At 47.9% G+C, this 22,203-nt stretch overlaps 1 long non-coding RNA gene and 1 pseudogene across 1 annotated transcript in view; both read left to right on the forward strand.

Moving 5' to 3' along the window:
* LOC129489838 (uncharacterized) overlaps positions 1–17,814 on the forward strand; it is a 59,467-nt gene extending 41,653 nt beyond the window's left edge. The window contains exons 10-17 of the long non-coding RNA XR_010122609.1: positions 1,320–1,519; positions 1,603–1,792; positions 2,899–3,002; positions 7,089–7,249; positions 10,529–10,593; positions 11,060–11,161; positions 15,652–15,767; positions 16,715–17,814. This is a non-coding gene — a long non-coding RNA (uncharacterized lncRNA). The remainder of the gene's footprint in view (positions 1–1,319; positions 1,520–1,602; positions 1,793–2,898; positions 3,003–7,088; positions 7,250–10,528; positions 10,594–11,059; positions 11,162–15,651; positions 15,768–16,714) is intronic.
* On the forward strand, positions 8,339–8,438 carry LOC129490841 (uncharacterized; annotated as a pseudogene).
* Positions 17,815–22,203: the final 4,389 nt, after the last annotated feature.

Here is a 22,203-nt window from a genome sequence, read left to right on the forward strand (position 1 = left end):
TCTAATGTACTTCCTTCTCTCCATGCCCACGGGGTCTGCAGGGTTCTCATCTTTTCATGTTCACAGTATTAAAATACTTCATACGATATCAAAGACAGTTCCCAACCAACCATCAAATATGGGTATTTCTTCCATCTCCTCATAAATGCAAAAGGAAATAACTGCGTTAGGATCATTCTTTTTCTTTTTTTTTTTTTTTTGGAGATGGAAGTCTCGCTCTGTCCCCCAGGCTGGAGTGCAGTGGCAAATCTCAGCTCGCTGCAGCCTCTGCCTCCCAGGTTCAAGCAATTCTCCCACCTCAGCCTCCTGAGTAGCTGGGACTACCGGTGCACGCTGCCACGTCCAGCTAATTTTTTGTATTTTAGTAGAGATGGGAATTCACCATGTTGCCCAAGCTGGTCTCGAACTCCTGAGGGCAATCTGCCACCTCGGCCTCCCAAAGTGCTAGGATTACAGGCATGAGCCACCACACCTGGCCTAGGATCATTCTTTATGTCCTAGGTGTCAATTTTTTAAATAAAGAGTTTGCAGTACTGGTGTTTAGTGGTGCAGTAATTTCCATTTAATCATCTGGCATACTCAGAGGATACCAGATGACTAAGAGTATACCTCACAGAGAGTATACCAGATGACTAAATGGGGACGAGAGCAAGTATTTAAATGCTTCATTCATTGATCCTGTTAAAGGAAAGCTTACTTAATAACATAAACTCTTGGTTATGAATTAGGTGTTTCTCCTATGAAAGCTTGTAGGCATCTTTTAGCAACTTAATATCAGATTATTTCTGTTCAGAAATGCCAAGAATTAAAAATACATTCAAACCTTGACTTTTCTCCTTTTGGAAAAGATTAGAGGATCAGAGATCTCTCCTCTACACAAGGTGCCATCCTTTGCTGAAGGAGCTCCTTGTAAAGTGCATGAGGTGTTCCTTTTGGTAAAAAGACACACTGCGCGACCACAGAGACCTGAGCCTGAACCTATAAAGATTTGAACAGGGTGAAAATGGCACTATGTAAAACATGTGTCACCATGCCTGGCCTCTGCTAGTCCTATGTTCTCTAGAGTTCTTTTTTTGATATTCAATCTGTCATTATGCTGTTGCCCTGTCATAATTAGTATTTTTTTTATTTTAAATTTGACACTTTACACATTTGAGTGGTTTATGTCTCCTGTTTGGACTCTGACAAAAACAGAATTGATGCTAGGCAGGGTCCCAGGAGATAGACCCACACAACTGGGATTTGAGCATAGATTTGGTTATCTAAGGGGCAGCGCTGAGCTCCTTGCCAATGGGAAATGGGATGCTGGTGATTTCCAGGAAGTGACCTCATAATGACTCAAGCTACCACTTACTGTTGATTGTGATGAAATGCCAGCTGAGGCACATGCCTTGGGAGCTAAGTGGCTGCTGCACTTGACCACTATGAAGACTGGTGTGGGAAGAATCCTTTTGGATGCACTTTAGCAGGGGCCCCTAATCCCTGGGTCACAGGCCTCTACTGGGCCACACAGCAGGAGGTGAGTAGAGGGTGGGCGAGCGAAGCTTCATCTGTATTTACAGCCACTCCCCACATTACCACCTGATCTCTGCCTCCTGTCAGATCAGCGGCAACATTAGATTCTCATGTGAGCACGAACCCTATTGTGAACTGTGCATGCAAGGGATCTACCTTGCTCTGTCCTTGGGAGAATCTAATGCCTGATGATCTGTCACTGTCTCCCATCATCCCCAGATGGGACCATCTAGTTGCAGAAAAACAAGCTAAGGACTCCCACTCATTCTACATTATGGTGAGTTATATAATTATTTTGTTATATGCTACAATGAAATAATAATAATAAAGTGCACAATAAATGTAATGTGCTTGATATATCCCAAAACTGACCTTTGCTGCCTCGAGTCTATGGAAAAACTGTCTTCCACAAAACTGGTCCCTGGTCCCTCAAAAACTGAGGACCACTGCACTTGAGCACTTACAGAGAGAAAAACAAAAAGCTCAAGTCTTTACCTCTCAGCATAAGTCATGGTCTAAGATCCACGATAGTCCAAACAGAATTTCTTATTTCTTATATCCACAGGGCTGATATCATTGGAAATCAAACACAAACTTCAATGTGTGGGTTGCTGAATTACAATGACAGTTGAATCAGTTGAATTCACTGTGTCACCAAGGTTCTCAAGAGAATGTTAGGGCACCAATAAGTGAAGAATGGGATCTTTTTTTTTTTTCTTTTGAGACAGTCTGCCTGTGTTGCCCAGGCTGGAGCACAGTGGTATAATCTTGGCTCACTGCAGTCTCAACCTCCCAGGCTCAAGCTATCCTCCTGCCTCAGCCTCCGGGGGAGCTGGGACCACAGGGATGAGCCACCATGGCCGGCTAATTTTTGTGGTTTTTTTTTAGAGATGTGGTTTCACCACATTGCTCAGCCTGGTCTCAAACTCCTGAGCTTAAGCCATCCACCCACCTTGGACTTCTCAAGTTTTGAGATTACAGGCAGGAGCCACCATGCCCGGCCCTATTCTCTTTTACACTGGTTTATTGTGAGGGCCTCCAATTGTCTTCCTGACTTCTATAGGCTTGCTCACTTCAGCCTGTTCACTGAAGCCAGAAGAATTCTCCTAAAAGGCAAATTTGGGTCAGAATAGTCCTTGATTAAAACCTGCTGGTGACTGCCCATTGCCTTTAAGACAAAGTCCAAACTAATTTGGCCACAGGGCCTGGTAAGAGCTGGCCTCCACTCACCTTCCGAGTTTTATCCTGCACCACCCTCCCCATATCCCCCCTCCAGCCACATGGAATGTTAGTTTCCTTGGGGGACTTTACTGGTCCTTCTTCAGGAAACCCTCTCCCTACCTCCATCATCACTCTTTCACTCTCATCTTTGCTCATCTTTAGCCTCAGCTGAGATGTCTCACCCCACTCTCTATGATGCAACAAGAAGCCCCTGGAGAACGTTTCAGTCCCACTCTGTACTTCTGTCATGTGCTCATCACAGTCTGGTAAGTGTTGGCCTGTGGTTCCTAGATTAATCCATTTTGCATTGCTATAAGGAAACATCTCGGGCTGGATAGTTTATAAAGAAAAACAGTTTATTTAGCTCACAGTTCTGCAGACTATACAAGTAGCATGGTGCCAGGCTGGGAGCAGTGGCCCACACCTGTAATCCCGGCACTTTGGGAGGCTGAAGCAGGAGGATTGCTTGAGCCCAGAAGTTTGAAACCAGCCTGGGAAACATGGTGAGATCTTGTCTCTAGTAAAAATAAAAAAATAAATAGCCAGGCATGATAGTGCATTGATGCATGCCTGTGGTTTCAGCTACTTGGGAGGCTAAGGTAGAAAGATCTCTTTATCCCAGGATGTCAGGGTTGCAGTGAGCCATAATTACACCACTGCTCTCTAGCCTGAGTGTCAGAGTGAGACCCTGTCTCAGAAAAACAAAAGCATAGTACCAGCATCCGCTGGTGAGGACCTCAGGAGGCTTCCACTCATGGCGGAAGGTGAAGGAGGAGCCGGCATGTCACTTGTTGAGAAGAGGGAGCAAGGGAGAGGGGAGGAGGTGCCAGGCTCTTTAAACAATCAGCTCTCACATGAACTAGTAGAGAGAGAACTCACTCATTACCATGGGGAGGGCACTAAGCCATTCATGAGGGATCTGCCCCCATGACCCACACACCTCCCACCAGGCACCACCTCCAACATTAGGGATTTAATTTCAATATGAGATTTGGAGAAGACAAACATTCAAACTATGTCAATTTCCTGCTACCCTATAAGCTACGTGAGGGCAGAAACTCTTTTCTTTTTTCTTTTTTTTTTGAGACGGAGTTTCACTCTTGTTGCCCAGGCTGGAGTGCAGTGCCACAACCTCAGCTCACTGCAATCTCCGCCTCCCAGGTTCAAGCAATTCTCCTGCCTCAGCTTCCTAAGTAACTGGGATTACAGGCATGTACAACCATGCCCCACTAATTTCTATACTTTTAGTAGAGACGGGGTTTCACCCTGTTAGTAAGGCTGGTCACAAACTCCTGACCTCAGATGATTCACCTGCCTCGGCTTCTCAAAGTGCTGGGATTACAGGTGTGAGCCACTGCTCCTGGCCAAGGGCAGAAACTCTGATACCTTGTTCACTGCTGTTTCCTGGGCACCTATTACAGTGCCTCGTATATAGTAGGTGCTCAATAAGTATTTGTTAGGGACTGATGTGTTGGTTCAAGCCTGTAATCCCATCACTTTGGGAGGTGGGGGCCAGAGGATTGCTTGTGCCCAGGAGTTCAAGGCCAGCCTGGGAAACATAGTGAGATCCTGTCTCTAGAAAAAATAAGCTGGCCAGGCGTGGTGGCTCACGCCTGTATTCCCAGCACTTTGGGAGGCCAAGGTGTGCAGATCACCTGAGGTCAGGAGTTCAAGACCAGCCTGGCCAACATGGTGAAACCCCGTCTCTACTGAAAATACAAAAATTAGGGCATGGTGGCACACATCTGTAATCCCAGCTACTCGGGAGGCTGAGGAAAGAGAATCACTTGAACCCAGGAGGCAGAGGTTGCAGTGAGCTGAGATCATGCCACTGCACTCCATTCAGCCTGGGCAACAGAGCAAGACTCCATCTGAAAAAAAAAAAAAAAGAAAAAGTAATAAACTTAGCCAGGTGTGGTGTTACATGGCTGTAATCCCAACTACTTGGGAGGCTGAGGTGGGAGTATCACTTGAGTCCAGTTGATGGAAGCTGTAGTGAGCCATAATCACCTTGCTGTACCTTAGCCTGTGTGACTGAGGGGGACTCTGTCTCAAAAAAAGTAAAAGAAAAAGAAAAAAAATATTCGTTGGGGAAAAAAAGAGTGAACAAGCAAAGTTTCAGGAGAGTACTGTGAATGTGGGTCATGTCAGTAGAGTGTAGGGACTTGGGCAGGAGCGGCTGGACTTGAAGAGCAGGTTAGTGGAGACCAGGTCATTTATCGTAAGCAGTTTGCCCTGTAGCATGTAGATCAAATATTCCACCTTGGCTGCTGGCAACTGAACTGGGCTTCCTGTTTCTGTGTTTGGTTTGATGATCACAGTGTTGAAGAACTGTTGAATACCTTGCAGTTTGCTACAGTTTCCCCTGGTCTCCCACATTGCTCCGGCCTCCTTACCTCCTGTAGGTTGCCTGACCCTCTGCTATTCCTGCAGATGGGTAGGTATGAGGTGATTTAAGGAGGAAGATTTAATATATGAGTTGTAGAAAGATAAATAGACTGGGCGCAGTGGCTAAAGCCTGTAATCCCAGCACTTTGGGAAGCCAAGGTGGAAGGATTAGTTTGACCCAGGAGTTCAAGACCAGTCTGAGCCACATAGTGAGACCCCCTCTCTACAAAAAATTTAAAAATTAGCCAGGCATGGTGGCATGCACCTGTAATCCCAGCTACTCGGGAGGCTGAAGTGGGAGGATAGCTTGAGCCCAGGAGTTGAAAGCTGCAGTAAGCAGTGATCTTGCCACTGCACTCCAGTTTGAGTGACAGAGTGAGACCCTATCTCAGGAAAAAAAATGCAAGAGAGAGATAAATAGATCCAGCATTAGTGGGAGTGTGCTTTTGAGTGCTCTTTAGGAGAAAATTTTATTTTAATATTTTTTCTTCTTTAAATTTTTTATATTCTAGCAAGCCATTTCTTCAACAAGGAGAAATTAATTTCATCCAAAGAGCCCTAGGAGCAAGGGCAGACGCAGAAAATCAGAGGCACTGTAGTAAGTTTAAGCAGCTTATGTCTTCAGACTGCTAAGCTGGCCAGTGCCAGGCTGGGTCCCTTTAGTTTCTCAAACACAAATCGCCCTGCTGGAATCTCAAGTTGGATCTGCAGTAGATCACCATTAACATAGCAGCCTGATATGTTGTAAGTCTTTATGCCAGGAACTGTGCGGGATACAAAATGTAACAGAAGGCTGGAATAGAGCATCTCCGGGGGAAACGAGAGCCAGAGATACGGCGGTGTCCCATGGAGACAGCCAGCTGGTGTTTGGTAGTACTTTGTGGAAAGGCTGTACTTTGGTAAGGTCTCCACATCTGCAATGTGGCCTTCAATATTGTAGGTCCCCAAACTCCAGGTTTTTACATTCCCTGCATAGGTCAGGGTTGTAGGGAGTGATTCATCTTAGCAGAACTGTCTGGTTTTTAAGGCAGGTGTTCCATTTATTAATTTTTTTTTTTTTTTTTTTTGAGATAGAGTCTCGCTCTGTCGCCCAGGCTGGAGTGCAGTGGCGCAATCTCGGCTCACTGCAAGCTCCACCTCCCGGGTTCACGCCATTCTCCTGCCTCAGCCTCTCCGAGTAGCTGGGACTACAGGCGCCCGCCACCAGGCCCGGCTAATTTTTTGTAGTTTTTAGTAGAGACGGGGTTTCACCGTGTTAGCCAGGATGGTCTCGATCTCCTGACCTCGTGATTCACCCGCCTCGGCCTCCCAAAGTGCTGGGATTACAGGCGTGAGCCACCGCGCCCGGCCTTCCATTTATTAATTGACAAAGGAGGCATATTTCTCCTTTAGTAACCTGATGATTTGGGTCCTTTCTTCAGGGACTCGCTTTCCACATAAAGGTTCTTAGAAAACTAAGCAGAGTATGAGGAAAAGGCTGTGAACAAGCTTGCTGGTCCCTCCCTGTCCTAAAAAAGAGCATACGTCTTCTGTCACCAGAAAACCCTTTTCACTAGTCAAGGCTGGGCAGACAGATGAAAGAGTGTGTGTGTGTGTGTGTGTGTGTGTGTGTGTGTGTGTGTGTGTGTGTGTGTGTACGTACGTACAGGGTCTCACTCTGTCACCCAGGCTGGAGTGCAGTGGTGAGATCAGAGCTCACTGCAGCTTCCACTTCTGCAGCTTCAACTTCCATCCTCCCACTTCAGCCTCCAGAGGAGCTGGGACTATAGGAATGTGCCACCACACCCAGCTCGTTTTCTAATTTTTCGTAGAGATGAGGTTTCACTGTGTTGCCCAGGCTGGTCTTGAACTTCTGGCCTTACGGGATCCTCCTGCCTTAGTCTCCCACTGGGCTGGGATTATAGGTATGGACCACCTCACTTGACCTGCGATGAGTTTTCAACAACGTGATTCCTCTTTTACAGAACCACCTAAGCTAAATATTCTTTTGAGAACAAGGGCTAGCCTGTGGTTTCATGGCCTTTCTTCCATTTGTGGTTCTTGCCAAGTGGAATTTAAATGACCTCTTATCAAGATGGATAAACCCAAGTTTCCCAGTGCTGGAATATAGAAAATGGATGGACAAGTAAGTCCCACTCAGCACCCATAACCCAGACATGGGGACCTCAACACACTTGGGCCCCAGACATCACCTTTCATTGTGAGTAGCTCAGAGATGACACTTTTGGTTGTTAAGTGCTCACTGGCAATAGTTTCTATAACAGCAAGTGAAGGAATAAATAGTCACCAAAATATTTTCTGTTCCCAATTCCAACATTAATTGGATGAGGTAATTATTTTATGAAGAATTTTCATATAGCACAGTCCTGGCCATATCTTCAAGTGAACAGAAAAATTCTATTAAAAAGTCAACCTTCTATCTCACTCTGTTGCCCAGACTGGAGCGCAGTGGTGCAATTATGGCTCACTGCAGCCACAACTTCCTGGGCTCAAGCAGTCCTCCTGTCTCAGCTTCACAAGTAGCTGGGACTACAGGTGCTTGTCACTACACCTCACTAATTTTCCCATTTTTCCTATATGTGGATTCCACAGGACTGACTTTGAAAACTTGAGTATTGGCCGGGCGCGGTGGCTCACTCTTGTAATCCCAGCACTTTGGGAGGCCAAGGCGGGTGGATCACGAGATCAGGAGATAGAGACCACGGTGAAACCCCATCTCTACTAAAAAATATAAAAAATTAGCCGGGCGTGGTGGCGGACGCCTGTAGTCCCAGCTACTCGGAGAGGCTGAGGCAGGAGAATGGCGTGAACCCGGGAGGCGGAGCTTGCAGTGAGCCGAGATCGCGCTACTGCACTCCAGCCTGGGCGACAGAGCGAGACTCCGTCTCAAAAAAAACAAACAAAAAAAAAGAAAACTTGAGTATGGGTGGATTTTGGTGTACACAGAAATGGAGGAGTTGGAACTAATCCCCCCCATATACCAAGGGACAAATTGTATCTGTTTCTACAGTTATACTGTAGGATATATTATGTTCCATGACAATGGTAATTTTTAATGACCGTTTTTAATTGAGTGGAATTACCATAAAAATAATAAAAGTAGCAGCTAATATTTACTGAGCTGTTACTAGGTGCCTATAAATACAATAGATTTTGAAATTCCCCATAACTCTTCCTTATTCCACGTAACCACTCTATCTTAAATTACTGATGCTTGCTTCAGTAGCACATATACTAAAGTTGGAACAACAGGGAGATTGGCATGGCCTCTGTGCAAGAATGTCATGCAAATTTGTGAAGCATTCCATATTTTTTTTAAAAAGAGAAAAAAATTACTCCCAGATTTTCACTGGGTACATATGACCTTTTGTTTGAATTATATCCAAAGATGATATTTTCAGAAGTGAGATTACTGTGAGTCACAGGGCATGAGCATTCTTATTACACTTGGTGTAAATTGTCGAGCTTTCAGGCATGGTGGCTGTCTGCCTTTAATTCCAGCACTTTGGGAGGCTGAAGTGGGAGGGAGGATTGTTTGAGGCCAGGAGTTAGAGGAGGCAGTATAGGGAGTCACTGTCTGTATTATTTTAAAAAGACTGCCAAGCTTTACTCTGGAAGGCTTATATACAATTTAAACACCACTAATAGTGTAAAAAAAATTGCCCATTTCAGGCCAGGCACAGTGGCTCATGCCTGTAATCCCAGCACTTTGGGAGGCTGAAGTGGGTGGCTCATGAGATAGAAATCGAGACCACCCTGGCCAACGTGGTGAAACCCCGTCTCTACTAAAAATATAAAAATTGGCTGGGCGTGGTGGCCTGTGCCTGTTGTCCCAGCTACTCAGGAGGCTGAGGCAGGAGCATCGCTTGAACACAGTAGGTGCAAGTTGCAGTGAGCCGAGATCACACCACTGCACTCCAGCCTGGCGATAGACCGAGACTCTGTCTCAAAAAAACAGAAAATGCACATTTCATTGAACCTCTGCTGGCAGAGCGTATTATAATTTAACAAGTTATTTTTTTTGTTTGACTATTTTTAATAAATAAAAGACCTAGTATTACTTTATTTTTATTTGTCATATTTTAATATCTTTCCTTGTGTTAGCTTATCAGCTTTATTTCTTCATTGTCCTTTTTTTATTTTTGAGACCAAGTCTCACCCTGTCGCCGAGGCTTGAGTGTAGTGGTACAGTCTCGACTCACTGCAGCCTTGACCTCCTGGGCTCAGGTGATCCTTCCACCTCAGTTGCTGAGACTATAGGCACATGGAACCATACCTGGCTAATTTTTTTGATTTTTAATAGAGACGAGGTCTTGCTATGTTTCCCAGGCTGTTCTGGAATTCTTGGCCTCAAGCGATCCTCCCACCACCCCCTCCCAAAGTACTGGTATTACAAGTGTGAGCCACCATGCCTGGGCTGTCTTTGTCTTTTCCCTTTATTTGTAGAGTTAATATGTCTTTTACTAATTTGATTATCTATTTTTTATGAAATTATAAAAATAGTAAATACTTTTAAATAAAGAAGTGAAAATTTTCCTTCCCTCTTTAGACCCACAGTTTTATCTCAGGAAATAACTGCTATTGCAAAAATGGGCCATATTCTTCAAGATACATATAGGCTAATTGGACATCACTTCACATTTTCATATTTCGTGGACATCTGTGCCAATAGCTATTGATCTATCTTAATCCTTTTCATGGTTGCATAATATTATATAGATGTATCACAATTTACCAGTCAGCCACTGTAGGCATTTAGGCTCCTTCTAATATTTGCTTTGAGCTCTTTATATAATTAAAAATTAACCCCCTCAGCCACATGTGGCAGCTCACACCTGTAATCCCAGCACTTTGGAAGGTTGACGTGGGAGAACTGCTTGAGGGTAGGAGATCATCACCAGCCTGGTCAACATAGTGACACTTTGTTTCTATTAACATTTTTTTTAAAATGAGCTGGACATTGCAATGCACACCTGTAGTCCCAGCTACTTGGGAGGCTGAGACTGGAGGATCACTTGAGTCTAGGAGGTTGAGGCTGCAGTAAGTTATGATCACACCACTGCACTCCAGCTTTGGTAACAGAGTAAGACTGTGTTTCTTAAATAAAATAAAAATGAGGTGGGAAGATTGCTCTAGCCCCGGAGGTAGAGGCTGCCGTGAGCTGTGATTATACCACTGCAGTCCTGCCCATGCAATAGAGCAAGACCCTTTCTCAAAGAATAAAATAAAAAAAAAAATTAACACTTTATCATATTTCCCACTAACACCTTCCCTCGTACGTTTTTCCTAGAAGCCCTTGAATTTTGTTTGCTTTTCACATACCATTTAAAACTTTTAAGTACTGATGTCTGTCTGTTTCATCCCTCCTTTTTTTTTTTTAAGAATGTCTTTTTGTCACTTCCAGCTGAATCTACCATGAAAGACTTCAGAGTCCAGGAAGAGAGACTGACTGGGCAATATGTTATTCAGGTACAAAAAGACTTGGACTATAACTAAAAAATGATCAAATAATAGTGCATGCATCAAGTACAATGGAAAGCTCTTCTGAAGGGTGAGAGAAGCTCCCAGTTAAGTTGACATTGAAGCTGGGTCCTGAAAGATGAGGAAGAGTTGTATGAGAGTGAGGAGGGAAGGGGGGAGGTGGAGGGATGGGGAATGGGCTGGGATGGGATGGAGTGAGCTGCCCAGGCAGGGAAACCAGCACTGTAAAGACCTGGACAATGAAGATGGCACATTTTGTTCAGGGAGTGGTGAAGTAAGAGTGGCAGGAATGCTTTAAAGAGACAGTAATTTGCTTGTATGGAATTTTGCCCAAGAGACCTCATTAAAGTTTCTAATCTTTTGATGTTATCATTGATCACTGTCCTTGTCAAATAGTTTGGAATAGGTATGATGATCACAATAACATCAAGCATAATATTTCATTAATTCTCAGAATTAGAGAAGAAGATGTGATGATGGAAGAAGAGGTCAGAGAGGGAGATTTGAAGATGCTGCAGTTCTGGCCTTCAAGATAGGGTCAGGGGCTATCTTCAAGGTGAGTCAAGGAATGGGGTGGCTTCTAGAAGCTGGAAAAGGCAAGGGAGCACATTCTCTCTAGAGCCTCCAGAAGGAATGCAGCCCCTCTTACACCTTGACTTTGGCCTTAATAGGCCTAGTTTGGGCTTTGGTTCCCAGAACTATAATATGGCAGATTTGTGGTGTTTTAAGGCACTAAATGTAGGGTAGTTCGTTGCAGCAGCAAGAAGAAATGAACATGAGCCAGGGGCAGTTGCTCACGCCTGTAATCCCAGAACTTTGGGAGGCTGAGATGGGAGCATCGCTTGAGCCCAGGAATTTAAGACAAGCCTGGGCAACATAGTGAGACTTCTTATTGAAAAAATTTTTTGTTAAATTAGCCAGATGTTGTGGCATGCACTTGTAGTCTCAGCTCCTAGGGAGGCTGAGGTGGGAGGATTGTTTAATTCTGGGAGGTTGAGGTTGCTGTGAGCTGTGATTGAGCCACTATACTCCAGCCTGAGCAATAGAGCAAGACCCTCTTTCAAGAAAGAAAGAAAGAAAGAGAGAGAGAAAGAAAGAGAAAAGAGAGAAAGAAAAAAACAGGGAGGGAAGGAGGGAAGAGAGGGAGGGAGGAAGGAAGGAAAGGAAGGAAGGAAAGAAGGAAGAAAGTAAGGACGGACAACAGATGGAAATGTTAAATAGAGTGTTGAGGGTTGGCCTCATAAGTGAAAATTGAGCAAAAACTTGAAGCAGGTGATGGAGCTGGCCAAGGTGCTGAGGGAAGAGTATTGTGGGCTGAATCAACAGGATAAAGGCATTAGGAAACTCCCTGGTGAGTCTGAGGCTCTGGAAGGAGGCCAGTGGAGCAGAGAGAGAGAGAGGGAGAGAAGTAAGGGAGCAGGCCAGGGAGTTGCTGGGCGGTGATCAGTATAGATCGTGTAAGCCCTGGGAGGCTATTGCTGAGGCTCTGACTTTTATTCTGACTGAAATGGGAACTGCAGGAGGGTTCTGAGTAGAGAGGTGACATGATCTGTCTCCTGATTTAAAAGCACCCCTGGCTGCTGAGTTGAGAAAGACTGTGGGAAGATTTGGGTAGAAGCATGGGGGCCAAGCTGTGGCATCATCCAGGTGGGAGATGGTAGTGGTCCTGACCAGAGTCATGGCCGTGGTGAGAGATGGTCAGAACCTGGATAGATGTTGAAGTCAGCCAATAGCATTTCCTGACAGACTGGGTGTGGGCTGTGAGATAAGGCAGGGGTCAAGGTTGAGCCTGATTCTAATTGAATTATTAAGTAATTTTAAAAAACACTGCTGCCTTTCCCAATCCTACCAAGTAAAGGATGCTAGATGAAAGCAATCTCAAGTCAGGCCAGGTGCAGTGGCTGACACCTATAGTTCTAACAGTTTGAGAGGCAGAGATGGGAGAGATGGGAGTATGTTTTAAGGCCCAGGAATTGGAGAGCAGCCTAGGCAACATAGCAAGACATCCTCTTTACAAAAATAAAATAAAGAAATTTAATACAGTAAAATAAATACAGCTGAGCATGGTGGTGTATACCTATGGCCCCAGTTACTGAGGAGGCCGAGGTGGGCAGATCTCTTGAGGCTAGGAGTTTGAGGCCAGCTTGGGCAACATAGCAAGACTTCTGTCTTTACAAAAATTAAAAGAATAGCCTGACATGGTGGCACTTGCTTGTATTCCCAGTTAGGAGTAGGCTGAGGCAGGATTATCTCTTGAGTCCAGTTGGACAAGGCTGCGGTGAGCTATGATTATATCACTGTGCTCCAGCCTGGGTGACACAGCGGGACCCTGTCTCAAAATACAAATACAAATAAACTGAAATTTCAAGTCAGACCAGTCCCTTCTAGGCTATGGAGGCCTTGCAACCACACAGCTGCATGATTGAGTTTGTGTGGCTGTGGATGAGGAGACCCCTGCCTAATTGTTGCTGGCTATATAATCAGTTTATTTTTAATTTTAGTAATCAGATATATTTCCTCATACTTGATGGTCTCAGATATGTGTGGGTTTTGGAATTCTCCTTGGAACAGGTTGTAACATCTTATTGGTTTCATCATTCCGTAATTTTTTTATCTGATCACTTTTTAATAAGATCAGAATTGACATTAGACTACCTAATCAGTTTTGATTAATGAGAAAATGAAATGGTGTTGTTTGCACTTTATCCAAAATTGGTTTCATATTGGCTAAATCTAATCAATACTTGAACAAATGCAAAATTAGAGCTTCTTTATCATGAAACACTTTGTCATTCTTGAAAAAGATGCCATTTCTTTTTTGTAGTCTTTAATAAACAGCTGCTATCATTGCAGACTTGCTATTCAGGCACTTAGGAATTTTTCACTAGAAGGCATGTAAAGAAAGACCATGGGCATTTGTAATGAATTTAGCATTCATTGTTTGACTGCGTGACTGTCCCCAGAGCTGTAACTTTACTAATGAATGTTTCAGAAGCCACTTAGCTGGCAACTGAGCCTAACTAGCCACTTACTCTCATTATTCAGAGCTCTTTTATTCTTATCTATTTCTCCTCAAACTTGGCTACACTCACAAAGTGATAAAAACTTGCATTTCTTTTCTTTCCTTTTTAGAGACAAGGTCTTGATCTGTGGCCCAGGCTGCAGTACAGTGACATGATCATGGTTCACTACAGCCTCAAACTCCTGGGCTCAAGCCATCCTCCCACCTCAGTCTCCCAAGTAGCTAAAACTACGGACATGTGCTGCCATGCCCAGCTAATTTTTTGTGTTCTTTTTTTTTTTTGTAGAGATGAGATCTTGCTAGGTTGCTCAGACTGGTCTCAAACTCCTGACCTCAAGTGATCCTCCTGCCTCAGCCTTCCAAAGTGCTGGGATTACAGGCAGGCATGACCACCTGTGCCCAGCCCCTTATTATTATGTTTTTAAATAATAGCTTTATTAAAATATGATTCACATACTATTCAATTTATTGAAATCTGCAATTCAGAATGTTTTAGAATATTCACAGAGCTGTGCATCGATCACCACAGTCACTTTTAGAACCGTTCATTACTCTATAGAGAAATCTGCACCCTTAGCAATTACCTCCACTCCCCCAACCTGCCTTTGCCCCCAGCCTCAGGCAACTATGGATTCATTGTCTGTCACTACCTAATCTGGACAAATAGAATTGTACAATAGGTGATCTTTTGTGCCATTTTTCCCTCTTAGCACAATGTTTTCAAAGTTCCTTTATGTCACAGGGTGTATCAGTATTTCATTTTTTCTATGGCTGAATAATATTCCATGGTAGAGACACTCTGCATTTTGTTGATCCATTTATCAGTTGGTGGACATTTGGGTTGTTTCCACATATTGGCTATTATGAATAATGCTGCTATGAAGATTGCAGTACAAGTTTTTGTGTGGACATATATTTTTATTTCTCTGGGATATATGCCTAGGAGTGAAATTGTTACATTATATTTTACATTTAACCTTTTGAGAAACTGCCAGACTGTTTAGTAAAGTGGCTACACCAGTTGGGTGCAATGGCTCACACCTGTAATCCCTGCTACTCGGGAGGCTCATTTGAGAGGATGGTTTGAGCGCACAAGTTCAAGACCAGCCTGGGCAAGACAGTGAGACCCTGTCTTGATTTTTCTTAAAAAAATCCAATTAAAGGGCCGGGCGCGGTGGCTCACGCTTGTAATCCCAGCACTTTGGGAGGCCGAGGCGGGCGGATCACGAGGTCAGGAGATCGAGACCACGGTGAAACCCCGTCTCTACTAAAAATACAAAAAATTAGCCGGGCGTGGTGGCGGGCGCCTGTAGTCCCAGCTACTCGGAGAGGCTGAGGCAGGAGAATGGCATGAACCCGGGAGGCGGAGCTTGCAGTGAGCCGAGATTGCGCCACTGCACTCCAGCCTGGGCGACAGAGCGAGACTCCCTCTCAAAAAAAAAAAAAAAAAAAAAAAAAAAAATCCAATTAAAATGACAAGAAAAGAAATACCCAAAGTGGTTACACCATTTTATATTCCCACCAGTGATGTATGTGGGTTCCAATTCCTCCACATCTTCACTGACATTTTTTTTTTTTTCTAGACAGGGGCTTGCTCTGTCTCTCAGGCTGCAGCACATCACAGTTAACTGCAGCCTTGACCTCCCAGGCACAAATGATCGTCTCATCTCAGCCTCCTGAGTAGCTGGGAATTATAGGTACACGCCATCATGCCTGGCTAATTTTTATATTTTTTTGTAGTGGTGAGGTTTTACCATGTTGCCCAGGCTGGTCTCTTACTCCTGGCCTCAAGTGATCTGCCCACCTCAGCCTCCCAAAGTTCTGGAATTACAGGCTGAGCCATCATGCCTGGCCTTCAACATTTGTTATTGTCCGTTTTTTTTTTTTCTTTATACCTTAAAGCAGTATAAGAACAAGTGTTTTCAATTATGGTAAACAAAAAATATAATCCCAGGGCATTCGGATGCTGAGACAGGAAGATCTTTTGATGCCAGGAGGTTTTGTTTTGTTTTGTTTTGAAACAGAATCTCACTCTCGCCCAGGGTGGAGTGCAGTGGTGCGATCTCAGCTGCCTGAAGCCTTCACCTCCCAGGTTCAAGTGATTCTCCTGCCTCAGCCTCTGGAATAGCTGGGATTACAGGTACATGCCACTACTGCCCGACTAATTTTTGTATTTTTAGTAGAGACGGAGTTTTTCCATGTTGGTCAGCCTGGTCTCAAACTCCTGACTTCAGGTGATCCCCCCTCCTCAGCCGCCCAAAGTGCTGGGATTTCATGCCTGGCCTGATGCCAGGAGTTTTAGACCAACCTAACAAGACCTCATCTCAACAGAATATTTAAAAATTAGCCAGATGCGTTGTTGCCTGCCTATAGTCTCTTTTACTTTTTGAGACATGGTCTGGCTCTGTCAGCCAGGCTGAGGTGCAGTGGTATCCTCATGGCTCACTGCAGACTGAAACTCCTGGGATCAAGTGATCAGTCCTCGCACCTCATCCTACCAAGTAGTGGGGACCATAAGTACATGCCACCTGGGTCTTGCTGTGTTGCCCAGGCTGGTTTTGAGCTCCTGGCCTCAAGCGATCCTCTCACTTTGGCCTCCTGAAGTGCAAGGATTACAGGTATGAGTCACCATTGCCTGGCCCTTACCCTGCCTATTGAGAACCAAAAGAAGGAACCAAATTCTCCTTAGCTCAACTCGAGCCATTTCCCAATTGGGTCTTCCACAAGGAGCTGGTTATTGAGCTGTCCAGGCCTCCCAAGCAGCACAGAAATGAGGTGAGGGATTTTTCCTGCTGCTCCACTCTGAGGAGTTGGAGGATGATGTTTACTCATTTGCAGAGAGAGATGCCTTGTAGGCACCTTAGGATGGAGGGGACCCTGATTCCAATGTCCTTTTGTTTTTTTCTTTAGAAGCAGCACCTTGCTCTGTCACCCAGGATGGAGTTCAGTAGTCCATTCACGGCTCATTTTAACCTCAGACTCCCAGGCTCAAGCGATCCTCCCACCTCATCCTTCCCAGTAGCTGGGACTACAGGTTAGCGCCATGACACTTGGTGAATTTTGATTTTTTCTTTTTTTTTTTTGTAGAGATGGGGCCTTGCTATGTTGCCAAGGCCGGCCTTGAACTCCTGCACTCAAAGGATTTTCCTGTGTTGGCCTCCCAAAGTACTGGTAATGCAGGCATGAGCCATTATGCCCAATGTCTCTGGTTCTTAACCTTCTGCCTCCCTCTTCCACATTTAAAGAACTCTTGTAATTACATGGGCTCACCCAGATACTGCAGGATAATCTTATTTTAAGGTCAGCTGATTAGCAACGTTAATTCCATCTGTACTGTTAATTCCCTCTTCCTACGTAATTGTGCGGTGTAACATAGGACATGAGCAGTTGGTGGGGGTCATTACTTTGGCCATCACCGTGACTATTTTGTGCCAGGTACTGAAGTAAGCACTGGTGAATTAAACATGAATAACACACACTCCCTAATCTCCATTCATTTATGGGAGGAACACCTCACTTCCCATACTCCTGAGAATCTGGAGAATCAAGGAAGGCTTCCAGGAGGAGGTGGTGCTAAAGCGGACAAGTGACAGAGGAGCTGAAGCTAGCCAGGAAGAGAGTAGAGGTTTAAGGGGAAGCGTATTCTAAGCAGAGGGCATCACCCGCTTCGGAGGCTCCCAGAGGAGAGAGAGTGGGCAATCAAGGGGCAGGTGAGGCTCAGTTGGACTCTATAGCAGGTAAAATGGAGAGGGGCAAGCAGTGAGGCTGCCTTGCAAGGTAGGGCAAAGTAGGGCCTGTTAAGGAGTTTGGACTCAATCCCAAAGGCAAGGAGAAGTGATGTAAACGGGGGAGTAATGTGATGAGATTTCACGTATTAGAGACATGGCTCAGGCTGCTGTGTGGAGAAGGCACCAGGGGAGGCAGATGGCTCAGTGGGTATGCTGGAGACCTAAAGCAGGGGACACACTGAGTTTAGGGAGAGTTTTTTAAAATAGAAGAAGTTTGAGTAATTTAAATGCTGGTGGGAAGGAGCTAAAAGCAGGGGACAGGTTAAAGATACAGGGAAGTGGGAGGAAGAACTGACAAGTAAGGTTCCAGAGAGGGCAGGAGAAGAGATTCTTATAGGGGGATTAGCATTCCTCTCCCCTTCCCTCCCCTCTACTCCCCTCCCTTCCTCTAAGACAGGGTCTCACTCTGCTGCCCAGGCTAGAGTGTACTGGCACGATCTTGGTTCACTACAGCCTAGACTTCCCAGGTTCAAGGGATCTTCTGACCCCAGACTTCCAAGTAGCTGGAACTACAGGTGTGCACCACCCCCATACCTGGCTAATTTTTTTTTTCTTTTTTTTTTTGGTAGACACAATGTGTTGCCCAGCCTGGTCTCCAATTTTTGGCCTCAAGCAGTCCTCCTACCTAGGCTTCCCAAATTGCTGGGATTACAGGCATGAGCCACCATGCCTGGCCTCTGCTAGTTTTGTATTCTCTAGAGTTGTCTGTAGTTTGTGCTAGTGTGTCACTCATTATGCTGATCCTGTTATAAATATTTTTTATATTAAAGTTACTTTTTTTTTTTTTTTTGTTATTGGGTCTCAGTCTGTCACCGAGGCTGGAGTGCAGAGGCACGATCTCTGCTCACTGCAACCTCCACTTCGAAGGCTCAAGCAATTCACCATCCTCAGCCTCCCAAGTAACTGGGATTACAGGTATGTGCCAGCAGGCCTGGCTAATTTTTGTGCTTTTTGTAGAGACCGGGTTTTGCCGTGTTTCCCAGGCTGGTCTCAACTCCTGAGCTCAAAGCGATCCACCCGCCTTGGCCTCCCAAAGTGCTGGGATTACAGGTGTGAGCCACTGTGTGCATTCTAGTTTAAACTTTTGAGCGGTTTATATGTTTTGATTGGACTCCTAGAAATACAGAATTGATGCTAGGAAGAGTACCAGGAGATAGACACATATACGTGGGATTTCAGCCTAGGTTTGGTTATCCAAGGAACAGTGCTGAGTTTTTTGCCAATGGGACATGGGATGCTGGTGATTTCCAGGAAGTGACCTCACAATGAGTGAAGCTACCACTTACTGTTTATTGTGATGAAATGCTAGCCGAGGCATATGCCATGCAAGCTGACGGATGCTATGCTTCACCACTGTGGCAATAAAGATGACTCTGAAGAATGGCGTGGGACAGAACCTTTCGAATGCACCTGAGCAGGGGTCTCCACTACAGGGCCACAGAGCTGGTGGTGAGCAGCAGACAAGTGAGGGGAAAATTTGTTTGTATTTATAGCCGGTCCCCATCGCTCGCATAACCACCTGAGCGCCATGTTCCTGACAGGTCCAGCTACTACCTTCCAGTGACCTCTTTAGGCTCATCTCATGCTTCACCACGGCCTCGCCAAACAAAGCTGCTGCGTTTCGGCAGCCTCTGCAGCAGAGGCCGAGCTCTGCGTCCTGATGGCCTCTTTAAGCCCAGCTTATTTCTCCCAACGGCCACCTTAGGCCCCAGCTTTTCCCTTTTGGTGGCCTCTCCAGGCCGAGAAATTCCTCAAGTCGGCCCACCACAGTTGCTGCCTCCCGGCCTCCTCTCCAGTCCCAGTGCTCTCTCGCGGCTATGCCTACAGGCCCAGCTCCTGCCTCCAAAGAGCCTCTTTTGACTCAGCTCCTACCCAGCTCCTGGTGGCCTTCGTAGGCCTGAAACCTCTTCCAGTCCAGCACACCATACCCACCTCTCCACTCGCAGCGGCCTTACCAGGTCCAGCTTTTGCCTCACGGCGGCCCTCCCCAGCCATTTTCTGGCCAGCCTCGTAGCAGCCTCAACAAGCCCAGCTACTGCCTCACACTGGCCTCTCTAGGCCCAGCTCAGGCCTCACGGTGGCGTCTCCAGGCCCAGCTCCCGCCCACCCCAACGGCGTCTCCCAGCTCAAGGCTTTCTCAAGGCGGCTCCTCCAGGCCAAGATCCTGCCTCCCGGCGATGGCACGTGTGGTCCCAAAGTGTCCTGAAGTTGGCCTCGCAAGGACCAGCTCCTGCCTGTCGTAGGCGCCAAGAGTCACGGCCTCTGCCTCCTCACAGTGGACCCCCCCAGGCCCAGCTCTTGCCTCAGCGTGGCCACCTCAGGCCAAGCTCCTGCCTTGCCTGTTGGCAGCCTCCACAGGCCCAGCTCTTGCCTCTCGCCATCCTCTCCAGGCTCAGAACTGTTTCCAGCTGGCCCTCCAGACCCAGCTCTCCCTCCCAGCTGCGCCTGCCGGCCCAGCTCCTGCCTCGCAGCAGCCACGTTCGGCCCAGCTCCTGGCAGCCTTTGTAGGCCCCAGGGTCCTCTAAGTCAGGCCTTCCAGGCCCTGCCTTCGGCTCCCCGGCTGCCTGGAGAGGCCCAGCTCCTGCCTGACAGCGGCTTCTCCGGGCCCAGCTCTTATCTCGTGTCGGCCTCCCCGGGCCACGTTGCCGCCTGCCTCGCGGCAGCCCCGACATCCCCGGCTCCTGCCTCCCAATGGCCTCTTTAGGCTCATCTCATGCCTCACTGCGGCCTCCCCCAGGCCAGGCTCCTGCTTTTCACTGGCTTCCGCAGGCCGAGCTCCTGCGTCCCGATGGCCTCTTTCGGCCCGGCTCGTCCCTCGCCACGGCGTATTTCAGAGGCCCGGCTTTTCCCTCGTGGCGGCCACTGCAGGCCCAAGTCGGCAAGCTACCTCCACGGCCCGGTGGCTGCCTCCCGGCCTCCTCTACAGGCCCAGCGCTCTCTCGCGGCTGTGCCTCCAGGCCCAGCCCCTCCCTGCAGACAGCCGCTTTTGACTCGGCTCATGCCCAGCTCCCGGCGGCCTTCGTAGGCCTGAAACCTCCTCCAGTCCAGCTCTCCAGGCCCACCTGTGGCCTCTCAGCGGCCTCCCCAGGCCCAGCTCTTGCCTCACGGCGGCCTTCCCCGGCCATGTTCCTGTCGGCCTCCTGGCGGCCTCAACAAACCCAGCGCCTGCCTCACACTGGGCTCCCGAGGCCCAGTTCACACCTCACGGTGGCCTCTCCAGGCCCAGCTCCCGCCCACCCTGACAGCGTCTCCCGGCTCAAGGCTTTCTCAAGTGGGCCCCTCCAGGGCCCAGCTCCTGCTCCCCCACTAATGGCCTGAGCGGGCCCAAAGCATCCTGAAGTCGGCCTCGCCAGGCCCAGCTCCTGCCTGTCGTAGGCCCCTAGAGTCACGGCCTCTGCCTCCTCACAGTGGACCCCCCCAGGCCCAGCTCTTGCCTCAGCGTGGCCACTTCAGGCCAAGCTCGTGCCCTGCCTGTTGGCGGCCTTCACAGGCCCAGCTCTTGCCTCTTGCTGTCCTCTCCAGGCCCAGAACTGTTTCCAGCCGGCCTCTCCAGGCCTAGCTCTCCCTCCCAGCTGCACCTGCCTGCCCAGCTACTGCCTCGCAGCAGCCACGTTTGGCCTAGCTCCTGTCCAGCTCCTGGCAGCCTTTGTAGGCCTCCGGCTCCTCTACGTCAGGCCTTCCAGGCCCTTCCTTCAGCTCCCCGTTGGCCTGGAGCGGCCCAGCTCCTGCGTGACAGTGGCCTCTCTGGGCCCAGCTCTTGCCTCGCGTCACCCTCCCCAGGCCACGTTGCCGCGTGCCTCGCGGCAGCCCCGACAAGCCCGGCTCCTGCCCGCTGATGGCCTCTTCAGGCTCATCTCGTGCCTCACCGCAGCCTCCCCAGGCCAGCCTCTTGCCTCCCGGCAGCCTCCGCAGGCCCGGCTCCTGCGTCCTGATGGTCTCTTTAGGCCCGGCTCGTGCCTCGCCGTGGCCTCTTGAGGCCCAGCTTTTCCCTTCTGGCGGCCTCTCCAGGCCCAGAACTTCCTCAAGTTTGCCTCTCCCGGCCCAGTTGCTGTCTCCCGGCCTCCTCTCCGGGCCCAGCTCTTTGCTTGCGGCTGCGCCCGCGGGCCCAGCTCCCACCTCCAAACAGCCTCCTTTAACTCAGCTCCTGCCCAGCTCCTGGCGGCCTTTGTAGGCCTGAAGCCTCCTCTGTTGCAGCTCTCCAGGCCCGCCTCTTGCCTCGCCTCACAGTGGCCTTTCCAGGCCCAGCTCTCGCCTCCCGGCGGCCTTCCCTGGCCACGCTTGTGCCGGCCTCCCGGCAGCCTCCAGAAGCCCAGCTCCTGCCCACCCCGACGGCGCCTCCCGGCCCAAAGCTTCCTTCCTCAACGTCAGCCCCTCTAGGCCTAGCTCCTCCTGCCTCCTGCTGATGGCCTGTGCGGGCCAAAAGCATCCTGAAGTCGGCCTCGCCAGGCCCAGCTCCTGCCTGGCGTAGGCCCCTAGGGGCACGGCCTTTTCCCCACACTGGCCCCTCTTGTGCCCTCTTTCACCAGCTCCTGCCTCACAATGGTCTCTTGAGGCCCATCTTCTGCCTCATAGTGGCCACTCAAGCCCTCTGTTTTGCCTCATGTTTGCCTTTTCTGGTTTTGCTCTTGCCTTGTATTTGCCTCTTCCGGATCCAGCTTTTACATCTTCGATGGTGAACCACATCAAGGAGCCTAAATCTTCCCTGGACTGTCATTTGTTCACTTCACAGCAGAGTGCCTTGGGAAAACCCCATCTCTTCTTTTAACCATGAGAGTGGATTTCTGATGA

Source organism: Symphalangus syndactylus, chromosome 9, assembly GCF_028878055.3.
Source record: "Symphalangus syndactylus isolate Jambi chromosome 9, NHGRI_mSymSyn1-v2.1_pri, whole genome shotgun sequence".
NCBI classification, from domain to species: domain Eukaryota; kingdom Metazoa; phylum Chordata; class Mammalia; order Primates; family Hylobatidae; genus Symphalangus; species Symphalangus syndactylus.